General features: G+C 44.6%; 1 protein-coding gene across 1 annotated transcript in view; it reads right to left on the bottom strand.

Annotated features, from left to right (window-relative positions):
* Nucleotides 1–24535, bottom strand: part of CTNND2 (catenin delta 2) — a 932875-nt gene that overhangs the window by 17062 nt on the left and 891278 nt on the right. The window lies entirely within an intron of this gene.

The raw sequence follows: 24535 nt of genomic DNA, 5'->3' as shown, positions 1-24535 counted from the left end.
GCTTCTCCATCACCCAGGTTAACAGAGAGGACTGTTCACTGAGACCCACCTCCTGCTCCCTCCAGACAGCCTGATGCTGGGAGGGCCAACCCTGAGTGCCTGGCTTTCCTTTCCAGGTGTGGAATAAGTGATCCATTTGCAACTCTGCTTTGGCCTGAAGATTGTATTTAAATGAAAATAGGATGCTCAGAGGCGCTTCCCAGATGGTATGAGTGGTAAGAACCCACCTGCCAATGCAGGAGACATAAGAGACACGGGTTTTATCCCTGATTTGGGAAGATCCCCTGGAGGAGGGCATGGTAACCCACTCCAGCATTCTTGCCTGGAGAACCCCATGGACCGGGGAGCTTGGTGGGCTATGGTCCATAGGGTTGCAAAGAGTTGGACACAACTGAAGCGATTTAGCACGCATGCCTATAGGGGATGCTCAGAATGACCCTGAAACCATGTTTCGCCTACCTGGCTCCAGCTCTGTCTGGCCCTCTTTTCAGCTTTAAAGTTTTTCAAAGTCTTTACTTTTCTGTTCTTGGGACCAGTCCGTTAGTGACCAGACTGCCAAGGACCATTGACCCTTCTGGTTTATCTCCCTTACAGTGTTTTGAGCCTCTTTTCTGCCACAAATGCCCACATTCCCAGCAGCTCAAGGCCTTCAGCATGACTGGGGCTCAGCAGTCACACCTAGGTTGCCGTGTTCTCTGAATTGCCCCAGGAATTATTAGAACATATTAAAAATGTGCTTAGTCACTCAGTTGTTTCTGACTCTTTGCAACCCCATGGACTGCCAGGCTCCTCTGTCCACAGAATTTTCCAGGCAAGAAAACTGGAGTGGGTTGCCATTTCTTTCTCCTATCAATTAATTCTCCATTCACCTTCAAACATTTGGTTACTATAGGAAAAGCATATATACCATTTTTCATTATGAAAACTAAATAAGTACATCATGGATCATTTTGTATTTAGAAAGCACAAAGAAGAAAATAAAAATAACCAACAGTTCCACTCTCTCCTCTTCCCCTGAGAACTCCTGTTAAGATGTTACAGTATTTCTTTTTTCTTTCATTTTTTATCCTTTTAAATTCACGTTCAGTTTTATCAAAGCAAGATGTTAAACAGTACTGGCATTAACGAGGAAAAACAGATACCTGCCCCACTCTTCACTCCTGCTTCACAGACACAACCATTTTCAACTCTTTTGGATTTTTTTTCCTGACTTTTCTCAGGGACTCAATTCTGTATAAGGAATCATTGCAAACATAGTCAGATGAAAGTTAACCAAGAATAGAATTTATACTCATTTCAGTATTTGTGTCTTTCTTTACGTAATTCTCATTGTTTCTCTATTTGACTGGTAGGATAGAGCCAAAATGAGAAGTATGCTATTTCAAAAGCTGTTTACTCCAGGACAAGATTTTCTCAACAGTCTCATGGGTTGGATACTATTATTATCTCCATTTTACAGAGGAAGAATCTGAGCTTTAGAGAGTTAATGGGCCACCCAAAGTCAAACAGTAAACAAGTGGAAACTCATGGTAATACTACATTGTGACATACTGAAAACATAAAACCTCTAATTTGAAAAGATACCTGCACCTCGGGTTCACAGCAGCACTGTTTACAAAGCCAAGACATGGAAGCAATCTCAATGTCCATCGACAGGTGAATGGATCAAGAAGATGTGGTAATTATATACAATGATGCAATGGAGTACTGCTCAGCCATAAAAAGGGATGAAGTAATGTGATTTTTCAGCAACCTCGATGGACCTAGAGAATCTCATATTAAGTGAAGTCAGACAGAGAAAGACCAGTATCCCACGGTATCACCTATGTGTGGAAACTAAAAGACTGATACAAATAAACTCATCTGAAAAAGAGGAAAACTTGTGGTTGGCCAAGTACTCCGGTTGGCCAAGTCAACAAGGCAGCAGGGACCTGGCTGATGGCGAGAAGCCAGACACTGAAGACACAGGCTGGGGTTTCCAAGCCAAGAGAGGAGCAGAGACGAAGGTCCTGGGGTGGGAAAGGTCTGGGCTGCTGTGAGGGGAAGAGAAAGTCTCTGTGATGGAAGGGGAGTGAGCAGGAGGCAATCAGGAAATAGGACGCCTTATGGGTGTCAGGGCAGTCTGGGGAGAGTCAAGCAGCAACAGGGAGATAAGATAAGGCGCTTTTCCACTAGAGTCAAGGAGAGATGAACCTGGCCTGACTGGGGGCTAGTGGCGAGCTAGGGGCTGGTGGCATCAATGGTGGGAGGATCTGCTGATGCCTGGGCTACTGGGTGTGTGTGTGTGTGTGTGTGTGTGTGTGTTAGTTGCTCAGTCGTGTCTGACTCTTTGCAACCCCATGGACTGTAGCCCACCAGGCTTCTCTAACCATGGGACTCTTCAGGCAAGAATACTGGAGTGGGTTGCCATTTTCTTCTCCAGGGGATCTTCCCAACCCAGAGATCGAATCTGGGTCTTCTGCATTGCAGGTGGGTGTGGAAGAGATAAACCTGACCTTGATGCTGCTGGTGTGAACAACGGGGGCTGGAGATGTGAGTCACTGAGACAGGGGCCAGTGGAAAGGGAGTGGCTTTAGGAGATGAGATCAACAGTGCCATCTGGGATGTGCTGAGTTCGAGATGCCTGCGGGACACGACAGAGAAGAGAATAAAGCAGGAGTGGAAAACTGGAATTCCAGGAGTGAGGTCAGACCTGAGGCAAATTTTTGGAGTTCTGTATGTAGATATATAAAGTTAAGAGAGAAGATGGAAGCCTTGCATGTGAGTGCAAAGAGAGCAAAACAGAGGGCACAGGGCTGGGACGCTGCAATATTGAGTTGGCACAGAGAGCACGGAAAACAATTCACAGGGTGCTGGGAAGGGCCAGGATGAGCTGGGAGCGGAACTAGAAGGCTGTGATGTCAGGCAAGATCAGGAAACGAGGATCAAAACGGACCACTGCGCTTGGGAAGATGGAAGTCAGCATGACCGAAACAAAAGAACTTTCTTTGGTCTAGCTGGTAAATCTCAACTCAGGCGGGCTCAAAAGATAGTGAGAATTGATGAAAGAGAAATGGTGGGTACAGACAGCCTTTGGCAAAGGCTGACTATTACAGGGAGCAGAGAAATGGGGCTTGAAGAGCTAGAGAAGCTCAGAGATGCTTTGATATACCCCCTGGAGGAGACTGCAGTGTTTCACGTGCTGATGGGAATGTCTCGACACAGAGGAGTAAAAGCCTGGGATGCAGGAGGGAAGGGAAACAGTTCTTAAGAAAAGGGGAGGAGTCTTGTTTTCTGACATTTCCTGAAGGGGCCGGGTGGGGATGAGAAGCGAGGCCATCTGCTGAGAGTCAGGAACAGTTGGAGTTTAGAGGATGGGAAGGTAGGGAAGAGGAAGGAAGAGAGGAAGAAGAGACACGCGAGATGGTTCCCAAGGTAAGCAGGGAGCAGGCTGACCATCGCCAGGTGGTCCAGTGGCCGGAAGCTGAGATGGAACTTGAGGCTGGGGGCAGTGAATTAATGGGTATGGGATGACTCCGACACCCAGGGTGGCGTGTTTTCTCTCCAGCCACATTCGGCCGCCCCAGAGCAGGTGTGAGGAGATGGAATTGGATGGGGGTGGTCAGAAGACTGACCTGGAAGGAGACAGGGACAAAGAGATGCAAAGGGCAGGTCACGGAAGCTCTTGGAATCTAAGCAGGGTGGAGAGGAAAGTGGAGATTGGGTAAGGAGATGGAGAATGCACACTAATCAGTGGAGTGAGGATCTGCAGAGGGTCGGGGCACTTCACAAGTGCTGCGGGTTTCCTTGATGGAAGGCAGAGGAGAACTTTCTGGAAAGAGCAATGAACAAGAGGGAGATACCGGGTCCACCTCCAAGAAAAGGGGCTGGGACCTGAAAGGTCACCAAGTGAGAGGGCTGCAGGGGGCTGGGGGTGTCCTTGGGGGCAATGGGTCTCAGAGCAAGAAGACTGAAAAAACAAGAGGTGGGTATTGGATGGGGGCTTCCCAGGTACAGTGCTAGTGGTAAAGACACATAAAGAGACATAAGAGGATTGAGGATCTGCAGAGGGTCGGGGCACTTCACAGGTGCTGGGGGTTTCCTTGATGGAAGGCAGAGGAGAACTTTCTGGAAAGAGCAATCCATAAAGAGACATAAGAAACATGAGTTTGATTCCTGGATTCAGAAGATCCCCTGGTGGAGGGCATGGCAACCCACTCCAGCATTCTTGCCTGGAGAATCTCATGGACAGAGGAGCCTGGCAGGCTCCAGTCCACAGGGTCACAAAGAGTCAGACACAACTGAAGTGACTTAGCGTGCACGTATGCATGGGTATTGGATATAGGGGGTCCTATTGACAGCAGTGTGTCTGCCCTCTGATGCCCTCTTACTTGGGTTTCTCTTATCTATCTCTGCTTTATTGACTATGCCAAAGCCTTTGACTGTGTGGATCACAATAAACTGTGGAAAATTCTGAAAGAGATGGGAATACCAGACCATCTGATCTGCCTCTTGAGAAATCTGTATTCAGGTCAGGAAGCAACAGTTAGAACTGGACATGGAACAACAGACTGGTTCCAAATAGGAAAAGGAGTACATCAAGGCTGTGTATTGTCACCCTGCTTATTTAACTTCTATGCAGAGTACATCATGAGAAACGCTGGACTGGAAGAAACACAAGCTGGAATCAAGATTGCTGGGAGAAATTTCAATAACCTCAGATATGCAGATGACACCACCCTTATGGCAGAAAGTGAAGAGGAACTAAAAATCCTCGTGATGAAAGTGAAAGAGGAGAGTGAAAAAGTTGCCTTAAAGCTCAACATTCAGGAAACAAAGATCATGGCATCCGGTCCCATCACTTCATGGGAAACAGATGGGGAAACGGTGGAAACAGTGTCAGACTTTATCTTTTTGGGCTCCAAAATCACTGCAGATGGTGACTGCAGCCATGAAATTAAAAGACGCTTACTCCTTGGAAGAAAAGTTATGATCAACCTAGATAGCATATTCAAAAGCTGAGACATTACTTTTTTGACTAAGGTCCATCTAGTCAAGGCTATGGTTTTTCTGAGTTGGACTGTGAAGAAGGCTGAGCACCAAAGAATTGATGCTTTTGAACTGTGGTGTTGGAGAAGACTCTTGAGAGTCCCTTGGACTGCAAGGAGATCCAACCAGTCTATTCTGAAGGAGATCAGCCCTGGGATTTCTTTGGAAGGAATGATGCTGACGCTGAAACTCCAGTACTTTGGCCACCTCATGCGAAGAACTGACTCATTGGAAAAGACTCTGATGCTGGGAGGGTTTGGGGGCAGGAGGAGAAGGGGATGACAGAGGATGAGATGGCTGGATGGCATCACCAACTTGATGGACGTGAGTCTGAGTGAACTCCGGGAGTTGGCGATGGACAGGGAGGCCTAGTGTGCTACAATTCATGGGATCACAAAGAGTCGGACACGACTGAGCGACTGAACTGGGACACGACTGAGCGACTGAACTGAACTGAACTGATTGACAGCAGACCATGGGTTCAAGGGCGAAAGGACGGGAGGTGGGAAGGAGGAAGGGGGAATCCCAGGGCAAACAGCTGGCTCGTCTCTGGGTGAGACGAGTCCAGAAGTGATGGCTGACCCAGCAGTCTTGGGCAGTTGGTGGTGGCCAAGGTAAGGAGGGTCTAGGGGCAAACAGCTAAAACCATCACAGGGAGGGTGGGAGCCGTGGGAAGACGCAGCTGTCAGGATAGGAGAAGAAATGTACTGTCTCTGCAGGAATTTGGGGGCATTTCTCTTAAATTCTCAGGGGGTGGGGTAGGTGGGTAGGAAGGGAAGGGGCCTCTTTCAGAAGCATGTAAAGTATTTCAGAAGGGAATGGACCCATTGCTCACATACGGGAACAACTTACAGATCTGTTTTAAAAAGATATTCCTTTCTTTTGCAGGGAATGCTTTGTTGACAGCAAATGTCCTTAAATAGGTCCCAATAGAGGCAGATTATTTTGCATTTGTCTCACCTGCAATTTCAAAGATGATGTACTGTGTGTGTGTGTGTGCGCGCGCGGAGTGTTCTAGGTAGCAGCTCAGGAAATTGCTTTAATCAAAACCTTGGCTTCTTCGGTCATGAGTGATACTTCATATACCATGAAAGGTGGGCACAGTGCTTCATAATAAGAATACTGGCTAATATCTGATCTGTTCTAAGACCTATGGAGACATCAGGGATAAACATGGCCCAATTCTAGCCTGGTTTGACTTGGGCAGTATCACTCTATTACTCGGCATCCCCCTCTTATACAGGTAAGTACAGGTGTTTTGCGCAACAGTTCAGAATTGATGATGCTTCCCAGGCGGCGCTAGTGATAAAGAACCTTCCTGCCAGTGCAGGAGGTATAAGAGACATGGGTTCGATCCTTAGGTTGGGAAGATCCTCTGGAGCAGGGCATGGCAACCCTCTCCAGTATTCTTGCCTGGAGAATCCCACGGACAGAGGAGCCTGGTGGGCTGCAGTCCATGGATCACAGAGAGTCAGACATGACTGAAGTGACTTAGTTTGCACAGCACAGCTTCCATTGAGACCAGCTAAGTATTTAAATCTCTGGAAGTGTCAGGAAAGGGGCTGTAATAATAAAACTGCTTATGAAGGAGGAAAGGGTAAAAAAGCACCAAAAAAAGCTTTCAAATCTTTCATGAGACCCACTTCTGAGAATGTAGACATGTGACAGAGATGAGCCGTGCAGGTGACTTGTCTGTGCGCAGTGACATTGGTGGACACTTGGCGACGATAGGGAGGGTGTTAGAGGCACCTAGAATGCTCCCCCGCCCCACCGGCCAGACACCTTTGTGTAAGGCCAGCGCACATCGGAGCACAGAAACTTTGAATGAAGGTGGGAGGCGGGAACCTGGGGAACAATACAAAGTGGAAATGCAGGGAAGGCTCTGGGTTATAGCAGTGTCCTGAGCCCCTGGGATGCTAGGAAGGTGACCTGGTTACCGCTCCATCTCCAACTCCCCCTCATCCATTGATGCAGAGTGAAACGTGTGATGACAAAAACAAAGACCTCCAATATTGCTACAGTCACCAACGCACAGAGGGGATCTCAGCTTTAATTCTGAAGGCACATCCTTCCACACACCATGGATAAGTGTAACCTCGGATGCTAGAGACCAGGGCACAGATGAATCAACACTCGTCTTAGTGATGCTGAATAATTTCCTGGAGGGTAGATCTCATGGCCCTGCACATCTTTTACTGCATGAAATTTTTAGTCATTCAACCGAAAGATATATATATATATTTTTTTTTTTCTTTCTATAGAATAGGAACATGAAGACAGATCTTCTTTGAGAAAGTTATTCTGAGCTAATATTTTCTTTTATCCAACTAGCCCTGGACATCCTTGCTGTTTAGCCAGCTTGCAATCAGTTTATGATTCACTGACGTCCCACTGTCATTCAGAAAGACTTGAAAGGGGTTTACAGAAACACACACAACTTGGGCACACAGGTTTTGAATCATTATTTGCCTCTTTGATGGCTATGTTTTCTTTTTAATGTTTTAACTCTCTGTAGACCAGAGGCTGTGCCCCAAATTCTATTGGGTACTTCGCCACAGTTCCCCTTCATACCATCCCTTTGGCTTAGATAAGAAAGTTCAGGGAAGGAAACAGAACCAAGAACCACTGTAGTAACTAGGGCTGGGCCGGTAATCCTTAATATTGATGATAACAAACTCTTTTCACGTCTGTCTTTCACCTCCAGCAGGGTGACCACCAAGTCGTGCCCTTCAGCTCAAGACCCAACCAAACTGTCAAAAATGTGATATGAGAGCCGCACCTCAAATTGGTTTTTATTTTTAACGCATTAAACTTAAAACTGGAGGTTGTTAAATTGTTCCAAGTATATAGAGATAGAAATCCAAAAGAGAAGACGGGTTCAAAGTCATTGAACTTTAAATTGCCACCAGAAATAATCTGATTTTCTTTATCTTACCCTTTCACTGTCCTTCCACCACTTTCAGCTTCTGTGTGAAAGTTCCTGGTGTGTTTCTTTATGAAATTTGTTTTATTCCCCAAAGCTACTCTCATCCACATCATTACTTTCAATGGTCCAGAAAGTGTGAGAATCAAGGGAACTTTTTTCACAGCCTCACGACCATTAGATCCTCATGGTTTGTCTAAATGGTGGTCACTGTAGTATTTCCTACTGATCTTCTCCTTCTGTATTTTGAGGTCTCTGAACTTATAACCATCTCCATCTTACATGCTTTTACCATCCCACAAGCATCTCCACCAAGACTGTTCTACTGGAGAAACTTCCACCATCAGAGTTGGGAGGAAAGATCTAAGTGACTTTCAGACCTGTCTACACGAGCTTAGTGCAATACACACTCACCCCGTAGTCTTTTTTTCTGGAAAGTGTGCAGGGTATTCAATTTAGATCAGCACATGCATATGTTAGGTTTGTGTGGAAAGAATGAACGGAGCTGTTTGTCAAGGCTCAGAACTGCTTTTACTGTGGGTCTCTCTGTTGATAGAGGTATAATTAGACAACTGTCCAAGTCAGCCCACCTCTCCCAGGATCCACTGGGCTCACGATGACTGGTCAGCTCTGTCTTGGTTTCTTTTCCAGAAATTAAGGGTAGAATGAGTCAATCAGCTTTAAGTATAGTTTAAACTATATTTTTATATATAAAATATATATAAAGTTTTAAATATAGTTTTTTAATATATTTAAAAATATATATTTATTTTTATATAAATATTTTATTTATTTAAATATTTAAGTTTTAAATATAGCTCTGCCTAGGCCTCAGCCTCCGAGATCCTGTTTAAATTGTTCTGAGTAGGCTCTGGGCATTGGTATTTTCAAAATGAATAGCGTGGCTGGGAACCACTGGCTTGGAGTTTGTATGCATACCTGGCAGTGATTAATAGGGATATAGAATACATTTTAAAGGGCAAAATCCTAGGAGGCCCTTAGGGCTCTGACTCCATTTGGCAATGTCAGACATGGCATTCCCAAGGTTGACTTCCACAGGAACAAAAATAAGTCCAACTCAGGCCAGAGAGGTGCCTCCCCCCACCCCCCGACATCCTACTCATACCTGATTACCCTACAATCACCCCGTGACTCATTTTCACAGCCTACACCTTTGATCAGGCAGCTCTGAGACCTCACACAACACCTGCTCTTTTTCTACCTGTCAGATCCTACTTATCCCACTCCGTCTGGAGCCAGGTAAACAGGAGGTGGGGCAATACATGTTCCATAAATCACGATTACTAAATGAATTATGCCTCTGAGGCTCAGGGGCGATTTTAGCAGTGCTGGTATGCTCTTACTTGCCTTGTTGTTGATGTTGGTCAGTTGCTCAGTCATGTCCTACTCTTTGTGACCTCATGGACTATAGAGCATGCCAGGCTTTTCTGTCCATGAGATATTCCCAGACAAGAATACTGGAGTGGGTTGCCATTTCCTTCTCCAGGGGATCTTCCCCACCCAGGGATCGAACTCATGTCTTCTGCATTGGCAGGTGGATTCTTCACCATCGAGCCACCAGGGAAGCCCTTCCCTTGTCTGTTATGAACAAAATGGTATGACCTTTCATTTCTGTCTGCTGCAAGCCTGTCCCTCTGCCCAGCTGTGAGGCAGGGCTGGGCCATGTTTATTTCCTTGCTATTTCCTGGTCTCTAGCATGGTACCTGCAACACAGAGGTACCTAATAGATTCTGCTAGTTGAAGACAATGAATTAAGATGACCGCATTAGTTATTACAAATGCAATGATAATCGATGTCATAGTCTTTATTGCTAACTCTACAGTTCTTACACTCTTACAGTTCTATAACAAATGAAGGTTATCAGAGCCTTATGGGTTTTTTTAAATATATTTTAGCTGAGAGCAACCTCATCTGCTGCTATTGGTATATCTGTCCTTTCTGACATACTGCTGGGCTGAAGGCAGTGCTAGTTTAGGTGAAATGGTACCTAGAAAAAAAGAGAAAAAAAACGAAAGAAAAAAGTAGCCTATGGCTTGCCCACTCCACTTTTGATGTTAATGTCTCTCTGTCCTCTATGTTTCAACGTGAGGATATAAAACCGTCTCCTCTTTAACCAATTGTGTAGCTAATTCTAGAGCATCATTATATCTACCACACCTGAATTGGTGCTGATTCCACGCACAGCTCTCAGAGCACATACCTCTTTGCACACACTGCCCCTCCCCCAATCTCCACTGCTTATTGCATCCTGCAGCTCAGAAACCATGAGCTCCTGTCCACAGCAAAGATGCTCAGTTTTCCCCAAACACAAACCTGAGCAGAGCTGGGGAAAAGGAGGAGAAGGGAGAGAGCATCCCATTTCTCATTCGATACACTCCAGCTTCCTTTACGTTGGACACAGGAGCCCATGCCTGCTGCGAGGTGTGCCATGTGCCCACTGGAATGAAGGGCTCAACCTGCAGAAATGTTTCTGGGCAGGGAACTCTGATGACCAGAGTCACTGCTCTGGAGTAGAAGCTGGGCACTGTGCATGCCCACAGGAGGTGTGCAGAGTGTGTGGATGTGATGGAATGAAATGTGTGAAGCAAGAGTGTTCCCACACTTCTTCCTTTCCTGGACCAGATTGCTAGACAGCATCCTATGTCTGCCAGCTGAGCAGGGTGGTGAGCCCCGCCCCCAGCGCTGGAACAGAGAAGGGATGGAGAAGCACAGTGCCAGCTGGACCAGCAGGGAAAGGGGATTAGGGAGAGGACTTGTTCAATCTGTGTAACAAAGAGCTTACAGCAAAAATGGAGAGGAAGGGCAATAAATATCTCAAGGATTGTTTGGAGAATCTGGTGATGAGAGAGTCTAGAGAAAAGGGGTTAAGTACCAAATCTTCATCAATACACTTCAGGAGGTGAGATGAACAGGGCATGGGTGGGGGCAGGGGGTATACATATATGTATCCCTGATTCACTTTGCTGTACAGCAGAAACTAACACAACATTTTCAATCAACTATATGCCAACAAAAAGAAAGGGAACTGGGTCATTTGTAGGGATGTAGGTGAACCTAGACTGTGAACCAGAGGTTCAGGTGAACCAGAGGGCTTCCCTGGTGGCTCAGAGGGTAATGAATCCTCCTGCAATGCAGGGGGCCTGAGTTCGATCCCTGGGTTGGTAGATCCCTTGTAGGAGGGCATGGCAACCTACTCCAGTATTCTGGCCTGGAGAATCCCCATGGACAGAGATGAGCCTGGCAGGTTAAAGTCCAAGGGGTCGCAAAGAGTCGGACATGACTGAGCGACTAAGCACAAGGTAGCGATGTGGGTGAACGCAGACTGTGTCATACAGAGTGAATTAAGTCAGAAAGAGAGAAAACCAACATTGTATATTAACGTATGTATGTGGAATCTAGAAAAATGGTACAGAGGAGCCTATTTGCAGGAAAGGAATAGAGACGCAGATATAGAGAATGGACCCGTGGACCCCATGTGGGAAGGAGAGGGTCGGACAAACAGGGAGCAACACTGACACGTACACTGCCAAGTGTAACGAGCCAGTGGGGGCTGCTGCAGCGCACAGGGGGCTCAGCTCGCACTCCGCGGTGACCAGGGCATGGGGGAAGGGGTGGCAGGGGGGCTTAAGAGGGAGGGGACAGACGGATCAGTCACTCGGTTCAGTTGCTCAGTCGTTTGCAACTCTTTGTGACCCCACAGACTGCAGCACGCCAGGCTTCCCTGTCCATCACCAACTCCCGGAGCTGGCTCAAACTCATGTCCATCGAGTCGGTGATGCCATCCAACCATCCCATCCTCTGTCATCCCCTTCCCCTCCCACCTTCAATCTTTCCCAGCACCAGGGTCTTTTCCAACGAGTCAGTTCCTTGCAACAGATGGCCAAAGTATTGGAGTTTCAGCTTCCACATCAGTCCTTCCAATGAATATCCAGGACTGATTTCCTTTAGGATGGACTGGTTGTATCTGCTTGCAGTCCAAGGGACTTTCAAGAGTCTTCTCCAACACCACAGTTCAAAAGTATCAATTCTTCGGTGCTCAGCTTTCTTTACAGTCCAACTCTCACATCCATACATGACCACTGGAAAAACCATAGCCTTGACTAGACGGACCTTTGTTGGCAAAGTAATGTCTCTGCTTTTTAATATGCTGTCTAGGTTGATCATAATTTTTCTTCCAAGGAGCAAGCATCTTTTAATTTCACGTCTGCAGTCACCATCTGCAGTGATTTTGGATACATGTATATGTATACTTACTATATGTAATATATATGTATACTTACAGATGATTCACAATGTAGTACAGCAGAAACGGACACAACATTGTAAAGTAAGTATCCCCAAATAGAAAACAAAGAGGGCATGGGATTTCACGTTACTTTTTCTGTGATCCCTGACCCCTGGAAGAGGCACCTTTTAGGGATTAGACAATGATGGGGCGAAAAGTGACCAAGTTAGTGAATATCTACAGCTGTGATGGTGAGTTACATGGGGAGTGTCCCATTTGCAGTTCTGTTTTCAAAGTGAGATATGGAAGTTCTGTCTTCTATACTTAGAATTTAGAAGCAACAAATCTTTTCTAGTGATAAATGACATCTCTGACTTGGACAAAAGCTTCGATAAATAATTAACCTTGAAAATGGAGAATAGTTGTTCTTTCCACTGAGGATGTTCGCTGGCACCCAAAACAGATATGAGGACACTGTCAACCAGTATATGTTTTTCCTCTCTTTGAAAACAATTTTGGAACTTCTTTAATCTGGTAAGATTTAGTTGGAATCTAAACAAGGATTTCTCAGTAGGCATAGAGAGACTCTTTAGTTCTGAAGTAACAAATACATGCCTTTTTTGTGTGTGTTAGTTGTCCTTGAAGGCTCTTGGTGCATAAAACTTGTCAATTCTAATTTGCTATGAGTGACTTGAGATATAAAGAAAGGGTGGTGTAAATCCTTGGAGCTTTTAAGCAACCCAAGTTCATCCACTCATTCAGCCTAGGACATTTACAGCTTGTACTTCAATCACTTCATCAGGAACCTATTTTTCAAATGAAAGTTAAAATTTGAATTGTTGCCATGCACTGAGTAAGGTAACCAGCTGAGACATTGCTCACTTAAGAAAAATTTGATTGCTCAAGATTGTGCCAGGTTTCCAGTCATTTTTTAAGTGGAATAAACCTGTTGATGTAATCACATGAAGCAGAGAGAGAAAAGATTCCAAATTAGTGGTAGCTATACAAACATTCTCCTTATTTCAATAAAAGGTATTATAGAGAAAAAAAAAAAAATGGAAACAGACTATTCAGAGTCTATGCAACTGGAGACCAAGCCAGATTTTCCCTGAGGATAAACTCACAGTTCCTCTTCACTATAATAAAACAAGCTTCCATCTATTGTTAAGGTAAACTGTTTGTTCAAAAAGTCATTAAAACTAATTCCATCAACAATTCCAAAAGCTATTAGAATTAAATATTTAGACTAAATCGTCAAGGACTAAAAGGGAGTATTTGCAATTTAATGCAAACATAAATACCACCTGACACACCGGTTACTTTTATTAGTTTGTTTCAGCTCTGGCGCTTCTAATGAAATTTAATTAAATTGATTCTGCTACTTAAAGGTACAGTATATGTAAGGATAAGAGTCTTGTGGTTTAGTAAAAAAAAAAAAAAAGCATCTGCCTGCAATGTGGGAGACCTGGGTTCGATCCCTGGGTTGGGAAGATCCCCTGGAGAAGGAAATGGCAACCCACTCTGGTACTCTTGCCTGGTAAATTCCATGCACCAAGGAGCCTGGTAGGCTACAGTCCATGGGGTCGCAAAGAGTGGGACACTATTGAACGACTTCACTTTCACTTTCACTATCTTTTAAGGGCTCCCCAGGTGGTGCTAGTGGTAAAGAACCCACCTATCAATTCAGAAGACACAAGAGACTTGTGTTTAATCCCTGGTTCAGGAAGATCCCCTGGAAGAGGGCGTGGCAACCCACTCCAGTATGCCTGCTTGGAGAATCCCATGGACAGAAGAGCCTGTTGGGTTCCAGTTCATAAGGTTGCAAAGAATCAGACATGATGAAGTGACTTTACACGCACACATCATCTTTTCAAAGCAAATATTGAGTAAATCCATCTTAGGAATTCAATTTATCACCATTGAACTAATTCTAAAGAACTGATATCACTAAGAAGATTTGACAGGCTAGAAAGAAACTGATATAATTTGGTCGAAGAAAGTATGTCGTGGTTAACCACCAGGAGTTAACTGGTACCAAACGGAAGCATGGTGGGATCTCTCCAAAACGAGGTTTTTATTAAGAACTGGGTACAACAATCAAGAGGACTGTTGCCATCAGCACGTGCATAACATTCTTGGGCATAAACATCTTGGTAGACTTTTCTCTCATTTTTCCACTTTGTAATAGAAACTGTTTTCCACTTGGACTCAGCCTCCCTTGCTGGGAGATTTGGCCAAGTGACTAAGCTCTGACAGTATTTACAAAGGCATCCCCCACCCCCACTTTAAAAAAAAAAAAAAGGATGCCTTTCCCCACCCTTTTCCACTGGAATGTGGACAGGCTGAGGTCAAGGAGGAGAATGCAGGTGAGGGCAACCCTCCAGAGATGGTGATCACAGAGTTTGAAGGAGCCAAAACCTTGGTCTGAGAGGTGTGATACCAGATCCGGACAATTAGACTCTAACGTGACAGGGTGTGATTGGCTAAATAATATGCTCCCTCCACCAAAGATACCCACATCCTACTTACCTAGAACCTGTGACAGGCTACATTATGTAGCAAAGGGACTCTGCACGTGTGGTGAAGTTAAAGCTCTTAAAAAAGGGAGATTACACTGAATTATCCAAGTGGGCCCAATGCAGCTACAAGGGTCTTCAAGACATTCAGAGAAGGTGATGTGACCATGGAAGCAGAGACAGAAAATCAGAGAAGCCATGCTACCTGCTTAGACGATGGAGGAAGGGGGCAAAAGGCCAAAGGGCACGGCGGCCTCTACCAGCTGGAAAAGGCAAGGAAATGGATTCTCTAGACGGCTTCAGGAAGGGGTGCATCCAGGACTGCGGGGGACTGCCCGTAAAGGGTTAAGTTTTGGGAGCTGCTCGGCAGATATGCAGAGCCTTAGGCACATTCCTAAGCTCCCTGTCCCGCCACCCTCAAGAATTTTTATAGCCCTTAAAGCCCCAAGATGTCTTGTTTCTGCAACATGTAAGACAGATAATCTTATAGTGCTCTGTACACAATGGTAAGGGTCTGGTGATTGTATCCTGAGGTTAAAAAATAATCCTGTGCATGTCTTAAGTCACGTATTTTATCCTATAAATATTGTAGCCTAATAAAGAAAGGCATCAGCCATTTGTGGTCTGATCCTCTCAACCCCATCTTTTGTCTCTATCTCTTATTTTTCTTAGCGGGGACGCTCCGTTCTCTCCCTGTGCAGGTGCAACTCTTGCTTGTGCTGGCCGCGGCAGGTGGCGCCCAACGTGGGGCAGATCGACAGTTTTCCTCGCCACTACTCTTATTAAGCTGAAAAGAGTGAGTATATAAGTATACAAGTGATTTAAATTAAGGAGGAGTAGTAAGGTATATAGTTGAGAGTATAAATATGGGACAGACACATAGTCGTCAATTGTTTGCACATATGTTATCTGTAATGTTAAAACACCGGGGAATGACTATTTCCAAACCTAAATTAATCAATTTTCTTTCATTTATTGAAGAAGTCTGCCCTTGGTTCCCCAGAGAAGGCACAGTAAGTTTAGAGACGTGGAAAAAGGTAGGGGAACAAATTCGGACTCATTATACTTTACATGGCCCTGAAAAGGTTCCTGTAGAAACTTTATCTTTTTGGACACTAATTCGTGATTGCTTGGACTTTGATAATGATGAATTAAAACGTTTAGAAAATTTTTTAAAACAGGAAGAAAATCCTCTTCATGTTCCTGATTCGGAGCCCAAGTATGCTGTTCCCGAGGGAATTGAAGGTGACCCTCCATTTTGTAACTTATCGCGTCCTTCGGATAATGATGATTCACTTTCCACCACAGATGAGGTGAAATTAGACGAAGGGGCTGCTAAATACCATCAAGAAGACTGGGGTTTTTTAGCACAAGAAAAGGGGGCGTTAACATCTAAAGATGAATTGGTTGAATGTTTAAAAAATCTCACTGTTGCTTTACAGAACTCAGGAATTAAGCTTCCTAATAACAATTTAAAATTCGCTTCTGCTCCGCCTCTTCCCCCTGCCTATGCTCCTTCTGTTGTTGCTGGTCTCGATCCCCCTCCGGGGCCTCCTCCTCCTCCGCCATCTGAAATTGTGTCTCCGCTACAAAAGGCATTAAGACAAGCACAACGACTTGGTGAGGTTGTCTCCGATTTTTCTCTTGCTTTTCCTGTCTTTGAACATAACAACCAGCGTTTCTATGAAGCGCTGCCTTTCAAACAATTAAAAGAGTTAAAGATTGCTTGCTCACAATACGGTCCTACCGCTCCATTCACTGTTGCTATGATAGAAAATTTGGGTACTCAGAATCTACCCCCAAATGATTGGAAACAAATAGCTAGAGCTTGTCTTTCGGGGGGAGATTATTTATTGTGGAAATCTGAATATTTTGAACAATGTGCTCGTATAGCCGATGTTAATCGGCAGCAAGGTATACAAACCTCCAGTGACACCTACAAATATATTGATCATGTTATTATTATTGTTACAGCGGATACAAAACGGAGAGGCTACGGCTTTTTGGGCATACATTCCTGACCCGCCTATGATTCAATCATTAGGATGAGATAAAAAAATAGTACCTGTCTATGTCAACGACACAAGTCTTTTAGGAGGAAAATCAGACACTCATATTTCCCCTCAGCAAGCCAATATCTCCTTTTATGGTCTTACTACGCAATATCCTATGTGCTTTTCTTATCAATTACAACATCCTCACTGTATACAGGTGTCAGCTGATATATCCTATCCTCGAGTGACTATTTCTGGCATTGATGAAAAAACCGGAAAAAGATCGCACCGTGACGGAACTGGACCTCTCGACATTCCGTTTTGTGACAAACATCTAAGCATCCGCATAGGAATAGACACTCCTTGGACTTTATGTCGAGCCCGGGTTGCGTCGGTGTACAACATCAACAATGCAAATACCACCTTTTTGTGGGATTGGGCACCTGGGGGAAAACCTGATTTTCCTGAAAATCGAGGACAGCATCCACCCATTCTCTCTGTAAACACTGCTAATGTATATCAAACAGAACTGTGGAAACTTTTGGCTGCCTTTGGTCATGGTAATAGTCTATATTTGCAACCCAATATCAGTGGGAGTAAATATGGTAATGTAGGAGTTACGGGGTTTTTATATCCCCGAGCTTGTGTCCCTTACCCATTCATGTTGATACAAGGCCATATAGAAATAACATTGTCATTGAATATTTATCATTTAAATTGTTCTAATTGCATACTTACCAATTGCATAAGAGGTGTTGAAAAAGGAGAACAAGTTATAATAGTAAAACAACCTGCTTTTGTAATGTTACCAGTTAAAATAACTGAAGCTTGGTATGACGAGACTGCTTTAGAATTGCTACAACGCATTAACACGGCTCTTAGCCGCCCTAAAAGAAGTGTAAGCCTGATTGTTCTGGGTATAGTATCTTTAATCACCCTTATAGCAACTGCTGTTACCGCTTCTGTATCTCTAGCACAATCCATTCAAGCTGCTCATACTGTAGATTCCTTGTCATATAACGTTACTAAAGTAATGGGAACACAAGAAGATATAGATAAAAAAATAGAAGATAGATTATCAGCTTTATATGATGTGGTTAGAGTTCTAGGAGAACAAGTTCAGAGCATTAACTTTCGTATGAAAATTCAATGTCATGCTAATTATAAATAGATTTGTGTTACTAAAAAGGCCTATAATGCATCTGACTTTCCGTGGGATAAGGTGAAGAAACATCTACAAGGAATTTGGTTTAATACTAATGTTTCTCTAGATCTATTGCAATTACATAATGAAATCCTTAATATTGAAAATTCTCCTAAGGCTACTTTAAATATAGCTGATACTGTCAACAATTTTTTACAAAATTTATTTTCTAACTTCCCTAGCCTGCATTCACTGTGGCAAAGCATAATTGCTGTGGGCGTGGTTTTGACTGTTGTACTTATCGTGATTTGTTTGGCTCCTTGTTTTATTCGTAGTATTGTTAAAGAATTTTTACATGTGAAAATTCTGATACATAAAAACATGTTGCAACACCGACATCTTATAAAACTTTTAAATAATAAAGAGAGGGGAGCTGCGGGGGACTGCCCGTAAAGGGTTAAGTTTTGGGAGCTGCTCGGCAGATATGCAGAGCCTTAGGCACGTTCCTAAGCTCCCTGTCCCGCCACCCTCAAGAATTTTTATAGCCCTTAAAGCCCCAAGATGTCTTGTTTCTGCAACATGTAAGACAGATAATCTTATAGTGCTCTGTACACAATGGTAAGGGTCTGGTGATTGTATCCTGAGGTTAAAAAATAATCCTGTGCATGTCTTAAGTCACGTATTTTATCCTATAAATATTGTAGCCTAATAAAGAAAGGCATCAGCCATTTGTGGTCTGATCCTCTCAACCCCATCTTTTGTCTCTATCTCTTATTTTTCTTAGCGGGGACGCTCCGTTCTCTCCCTGTGCAGGTGCAACTCTTGCTTGTGCTGGCCGCGGCACAGGACCAACAGTTTTTTTTTTTTTTTTTAAACTTTAATATTATATTTATTTAATTCTATATATCTAAAATATCTTTTAACACAATAAACATGAAACGTATTCACTAGATAGTTAAAAAAAAAAAAAGTAAGCCAAGTCTTTGGGATCTGGTTCGTGTCTTATGCTTAGTGTTGCTGTTGCGTGGTTTAGTTGCTAAGTTGTGTCCGACTCTTTTGTGACTCCATGGACTGCAGCCTCTCGGGCTCCGACGTCCATGGGGCTTCCCAGGCAAGAATACTGCAGTGGACTGCCATGGCTTCCTCCAGGGGATCTTCTTGACCCAGGGGTTGAACTCGAGTCTCCTGCATTGGCAGGCAATTCTTTACCACTGAGCCCAGATAATATCTCAAAGAGGACTAATCATATTTCAAATGTTCAATAGCCAACCCCTCACTAATGGCTACCATGCTGACCCTTCGATCCCAAGGAGATCCAACCAGTCAATCCTGAAGGAAAACAACCCTGAATATTCATTGGAAGGACTGACGCTGAAGCTGAAGCTCCAATCCTTTGGCCACCTGATGTGAAGAGCTGACTCATTAGAAAAGACCCTGATGATGGGAAAGATTGAGGGGAGGAGGAGAAGGGAGTGACAGAGGATGAGACGGTTGGGTGGCATCATTAATTCAATGGACATGAGTGTGAGCAAGCTCCGGGAGATGGTGAAGGACAGGGAAGCCTGGCGTGCTGTAGTCCATGGGGCTGCAAAGAGTCAGACACGACTTAGCGACTGACTGATGACAACATAACAATGCTGAAAATCTCGGCTCCAGACTTAAAGAGAGGACAGGGAGAAGCAGGTGAGGCAGGCATAGGACACTGTGCTAACTGGGCAGGGATGACAGAGGAAAGGGGTCAGATCCCCCTTCTTGGCTCCTCTTCTTTTTGTCCCCAACCCCAGGGGACAGGAGTTCCTGGAGTTCCTCCCGCTCCTGCGGGAGTTCCTCACAGCTCCACTTTTACTCACTGCAGAGCCAACCCTTTGATTTCAGCCCAGTGAAACCTACTTTGCACTTCTGCCCTCAAGAACTGTTCAGATCATGAATTTGTGTTTAAACCACTGAGTTTGTTGTAATCTGTTAATGCAGCAATAGGAAAGTAACAGAGGGTGATTAATTTCTAACTGCTGTAAGCCATGTTCATTTGAGGTGTGAGACACACTGATTAGACCTGAGGACAACTTTAGATGATTAAATGCCTGCAACAAGACACTGTGACAGGATGTTAATATACTTTTCTTCCATTGCCTGTGTTTTGGCTAAGGTCCCAAGGCAGGGAACAACAGATGCCCCATTGTTCCACATATATTCTCAAAGTAACAAATTAGATCATCCATCCATCCTTGTGAATGTGGGGGATAAAATAAGGTTCTGCAGTATTAACACATGCCCCACCTCCAGATTACATGGGTTTAGGCTGAGAATTCACTAGTGGGTGGAGAATGTTGGTGGCGAGGGCTTCCTTGAAGGCAGTTGACGAGCTGGGCATTGCCCAGCCTACCTCCCATCTCCTGAAGCCTGGGAAGTGAGCTCTTTATTTTGCCTGGCCATGGGCTCTCTGGATTTTGGGGGTTGTAGGAGTTACCACGATCAGGGTGAAGCTCAGACTCAGTGCCAGAGGTGGACCAACCATGGAGCTCAAGAAGCTTAGGTTTCAGGATCGTCCACTGCATGAGCCCCCTCCAAGGCCGGTAGGAAATTTTATATTCATAAAGTATACTCTTCTTAAACAGGAATTCCTACACTAAGCTACGGGGTAGAAAGTGTGTATCTGCTCTGGTCTCAGTGCAGGGTAGTGGAAGCCTTAGGTGCATGGAGAGCCTGGAGCAGTTAGCTGGAAGAGGTCAGGTCCAGGCCAGCGGTCCTCAGCTGGAGGCTGGTATTAAATACCGAGCCCGCCTGCCAGTGCAGGAGACATGAGAGATTCAGACTCGATTCCTGGGTTGGGAAGACCCTCTGGAGAAGGGCACAGCAACACACTCCAGTATGCCTGCCTGGAGAATCCCACAGGCAGAGGAGCCTGGCAGGCTACGGTCCATAGGATTGCAAAAGTTGGACACGACTGAAGTGACTAAGCATGCACGCATGAGCAAACCACACCACTGTCCCCATGAGAGAAGGAGCCAGCACGTGGGCATCTGCTGTAGGCTGGGTGTACCAAGGCCAGGGCACAACTGTATGGCCAGGGTCTCTCTCCTCTCTGCTGATCCCCCTTTCCTGGCAGAGCCTGGGAGGAGGGTGGGGGTGCGGGACACTGGGACACAAGAAGGAATAGCTTATGAGAGGGGAAGCAGGTGAGCTAGGAAGAGACAAGAAACTGATCACGTCCTTTCTCCCCAAGCAAATGAAAGCGCTCTTAGCCGTAGCTCATCCCATCTACTAGAAGAAGGAAGGGTGAGCTTGAGTGTATTGCCCAAAGTAACAAGAATGGTGGTAGATTTACATTAAACTTAGTGTTTTTTCTAATTCAAAGGGACATGTACCCTAAAGTTCACAGTGTCACTATTCACAGTAGCCAAGAGATGGAAGAAACCGAAGTGTCCATGAACAGATGAACGGGTAAAAAAAGATGTGGTACACATATACAGGGAATATTTGTTGTTTAGACTAAGTTGTTTCTGACTCTTTGTGACCCCAGGGACTGTAGCCTGTCAGGTTCCTCTGTCCATGGGATTTCCCAGGCAAAAATACTGGATTGGGTTGTCATTTACTTCTCCAGGGGATCATGCTGACCCAGAGATCAAACCGGCAACTCCTGCATTGGTAGGTGGATTCTTTACCGCTGAGCCACCTGAGAAACCCACAGGGAATATAGACCAGCCCTAAAAAGAAGGAAATAATGCCATTTGCAGCAATATGGATGGACCCAGAGAATCTCATACGAAGTGAAGTCAGTTAGAGAAAGACAAATATGATATCACTTACAGATGGAATCTTAAAAAATGATACAAATGAACTTATTTACAAAACAGAAATAGACTCACAGACATAGAAAACAAATTTATGGCTACCAAAGGAGAAATGGGGGAATAAATTAGAAGTTTGAAATGAACGGATACACACTGTTAAACAGAAAAATAGATAAATAACAAAATAGGGTCGATATTCAGTGCCTTATAATAACCTATAATGGAAAAGAATCTAAATGAGAATGTGACAGTGATAGTCGCTCAGTCATGTCCAGCTCTTTGCAATCCCACAGACTGTAGCTCGCCGGGCTCCTCTGTCCATGGAATTCTGCACTGCAGGCAGATTTTTTTTTTTTTTTTTTTACCATCTGAGCCACCAGGGAAGTCCTCAAAATACTGGAGTGGGTAGCCATTCCTTTCTCCAGGGGATCTTCCTGATCCAGGGATCAAACCCAGGTCTCCCACATTGCAGGTGGACCCTTTACCATCTGAGCCACCAGGGAGGCCCACGAGTATAGAGCTTCCCTGGCGGCTCAGAGGTAAAGACTCTACCTGCAATGAAGGAGCTGCAGGAGACGTGGGTTCAGTCTTTGCGTTGGGAAGATCCCCTGGAGGAGGGTATGGCAAACCACTCCATTGTTCTTGCCTGGAGAAACCCATGGACAGAGGAGCCTGTCCGTGGTGCTGCTACAGTTCACGGGAGTCGCAGAAGAGCTGGACATGACTTAGAGCCTAAAGAACAGTACATATGCGTAAAACTGAACCACTTTGTTGTGCACCTGAAACTAACGCACCATTGAAAATCAACTGCAGTTCCAAAAAATGAAAAGTTTAGTGAGTTTTCTAGTTCCCAATTCAATCCTTTTCCCCTGCTTTTGTCTCTGGGGTACTTTTGGAAGTTCTGATTTAAAATGCTATGGTAAAGCCGCCTGGGAGAGCAGAGGCAGAAAGGAAACATTGAACTTAGATGCTGCTCAGGTAGAATTTCCCCAGCTGGGAGGTCCAGCCCCACAGCAGCTCTAACTTAGTCACTTCTTGTTTAGCAACTGCCATGTGCATCGATTTCCACTTCTGCACAATTGATTTTTGCTTCTGTTCCCATTTGTGCCTTTGTTTTTGGACAGATATCATATGATGAGTGTCTGAGAATGGTCTCCGAGAGGTCAGCGGACCTCATGAAGGAGGGCCTTATTTGCTGATACAAAAATCAACACGCAAACGCCCAGATTTATGGAGGAGACAGCATCATCACTGAGTTTAACCCCAGCCTCTTTGTTTCCTACCCGAGCTTGATGTGAAAAGAAACTCGAGCTACAATTGCGAATCTGGAGGACACAGCATTCAGATTATTTAAGAGACTGACCATAATTATGGCTGATTCATGTGTCGTAGGGCAGAAACCAACGCAACATTGTAAAGCAATTTTCCTCTAATTATGGAAACTTACATTACCATATGTAAAATAGATAGTCAATGGGAATTTGCTGTATGGCTCAGGAAACTCAACCAGGGGCTCGATATTAACCTAGAGGGGTGGGGTGGGGAGAGAGATGGGAGGGAGGTTCAAAAGGGAGGGGATATATGTACACCTACTGCTGATTCATGTTGAGATTTGACAGAAAACAACAAAATTCTATAAAGCAATTATCCTTCAGTAAAAAAATTAATTAAAGAATTAATTAATTTAAAAATGCAAGAAAGAAGACTGTGATAAAAAGTTTTCATGTGCTTCCAGTCATTTCTTGGTGAAGAATTTTCCAGTACAGTAGAAAGATGAATAAATTCCTGGTGGGCAATTTCCTTGATAGAATGACAGCTCTACATTCAGTCATTTATTTCTATAGAGGATTGACTGCTTTTCCATCACCATCTTAAACACTCGCCAAGGAAAAACATCTATTTGTTCTCAAGATGGCAACATGCTACATACAGCAAGTATAAAAGTATTTCTTGCTCCTCTCGCTGCAAAGCTTTGAGATCAAAATTTTGCATTTTGATCATCTTGTGTGTTTTCCTGGACAATATTTCAAAACACCTTTCTAGTTCTCGCTGCAATCCAGTATTGATTTTTAAATGTCCAGCAAGTGAGAGTGATGAGGGATGTGAAATGTGAACCGTGACTTCAGTTCACAGGGGTCAGGACCACTGACTCATTGAGGTACAGAGGCCAGTTTCCTGAAAGCAGCGAAAGACACCGCGAGCGCTGTGTCCACTGGCTCACCCGCTGCAGTTTGGTCATTTGAGGAAATCTGCAGGCATCCCTTCCCTATCCATAATTACTTATTGATTTCTCGTTTTGTGAGTGCAACAGTGGCGGGACCAGTGTAATGAATCCCACGGCAGTAGGAAAAGAGAGTCCTGAGTGATTCAGGCCGTGAAGGGCATGACTTCACTCCCATCAAAGCTCATTATTCACTGGCTGAATGGTACCTGCGGCGCGAGAGTCTGTCTTCCCGACAATAAAAGGAAGGACATTTAAAGATTAGTTTTATGCTTTGTTTCTCTCATCCAGACGGCAACACTGAATACAATATCTCTATCCACGGAAACACTACCTTGTTCGGTTTCAAGTTTTCAAGCACAGGTGGTTTGGCATTCTTTGAGACACAAGCTCACCATTCAAGATCCCAAAGGGTAAGGGTGGGAGGGTTGGAGGGGGAGTGGGGAGGGGAGGCATGGGAGGCTCAAGGGGTGTTGGGGAGGGATAGGAGGGTGGGGGACCCCACAGGACCACAACTATAGAAACACAAGGCCATGCTATTCGTGGGGGAGAATGAGTCTGGTTTTCTAACCTTGGTGACCATCAGCAGAGTTTGATTCTGTTATCTGATCTGTCTTTGATCTGATCCCTGCATTTATGAACAAAGGAATTTGCTCATAGAGTGGCTGAGT

Source organism: Budorcas taxicolor, chromosome 20 (assembly GCF_023091745.1).
Source record: "Budorcas taxicolor isolate Tak-1 chromosome 20, Takin1.1, whole genome shotgun sequence".
Classification (NCBI taxonomy): domain Eukaryota; kingdom Metazoa; phylum Chordata; class Mammalia; order Artiodactyla; family Bovidae; genus Budorcas; species Budorcas taxicolor.
This window is presented reverse-complemented; position numbering and strand designations above follow the sequence as displayed.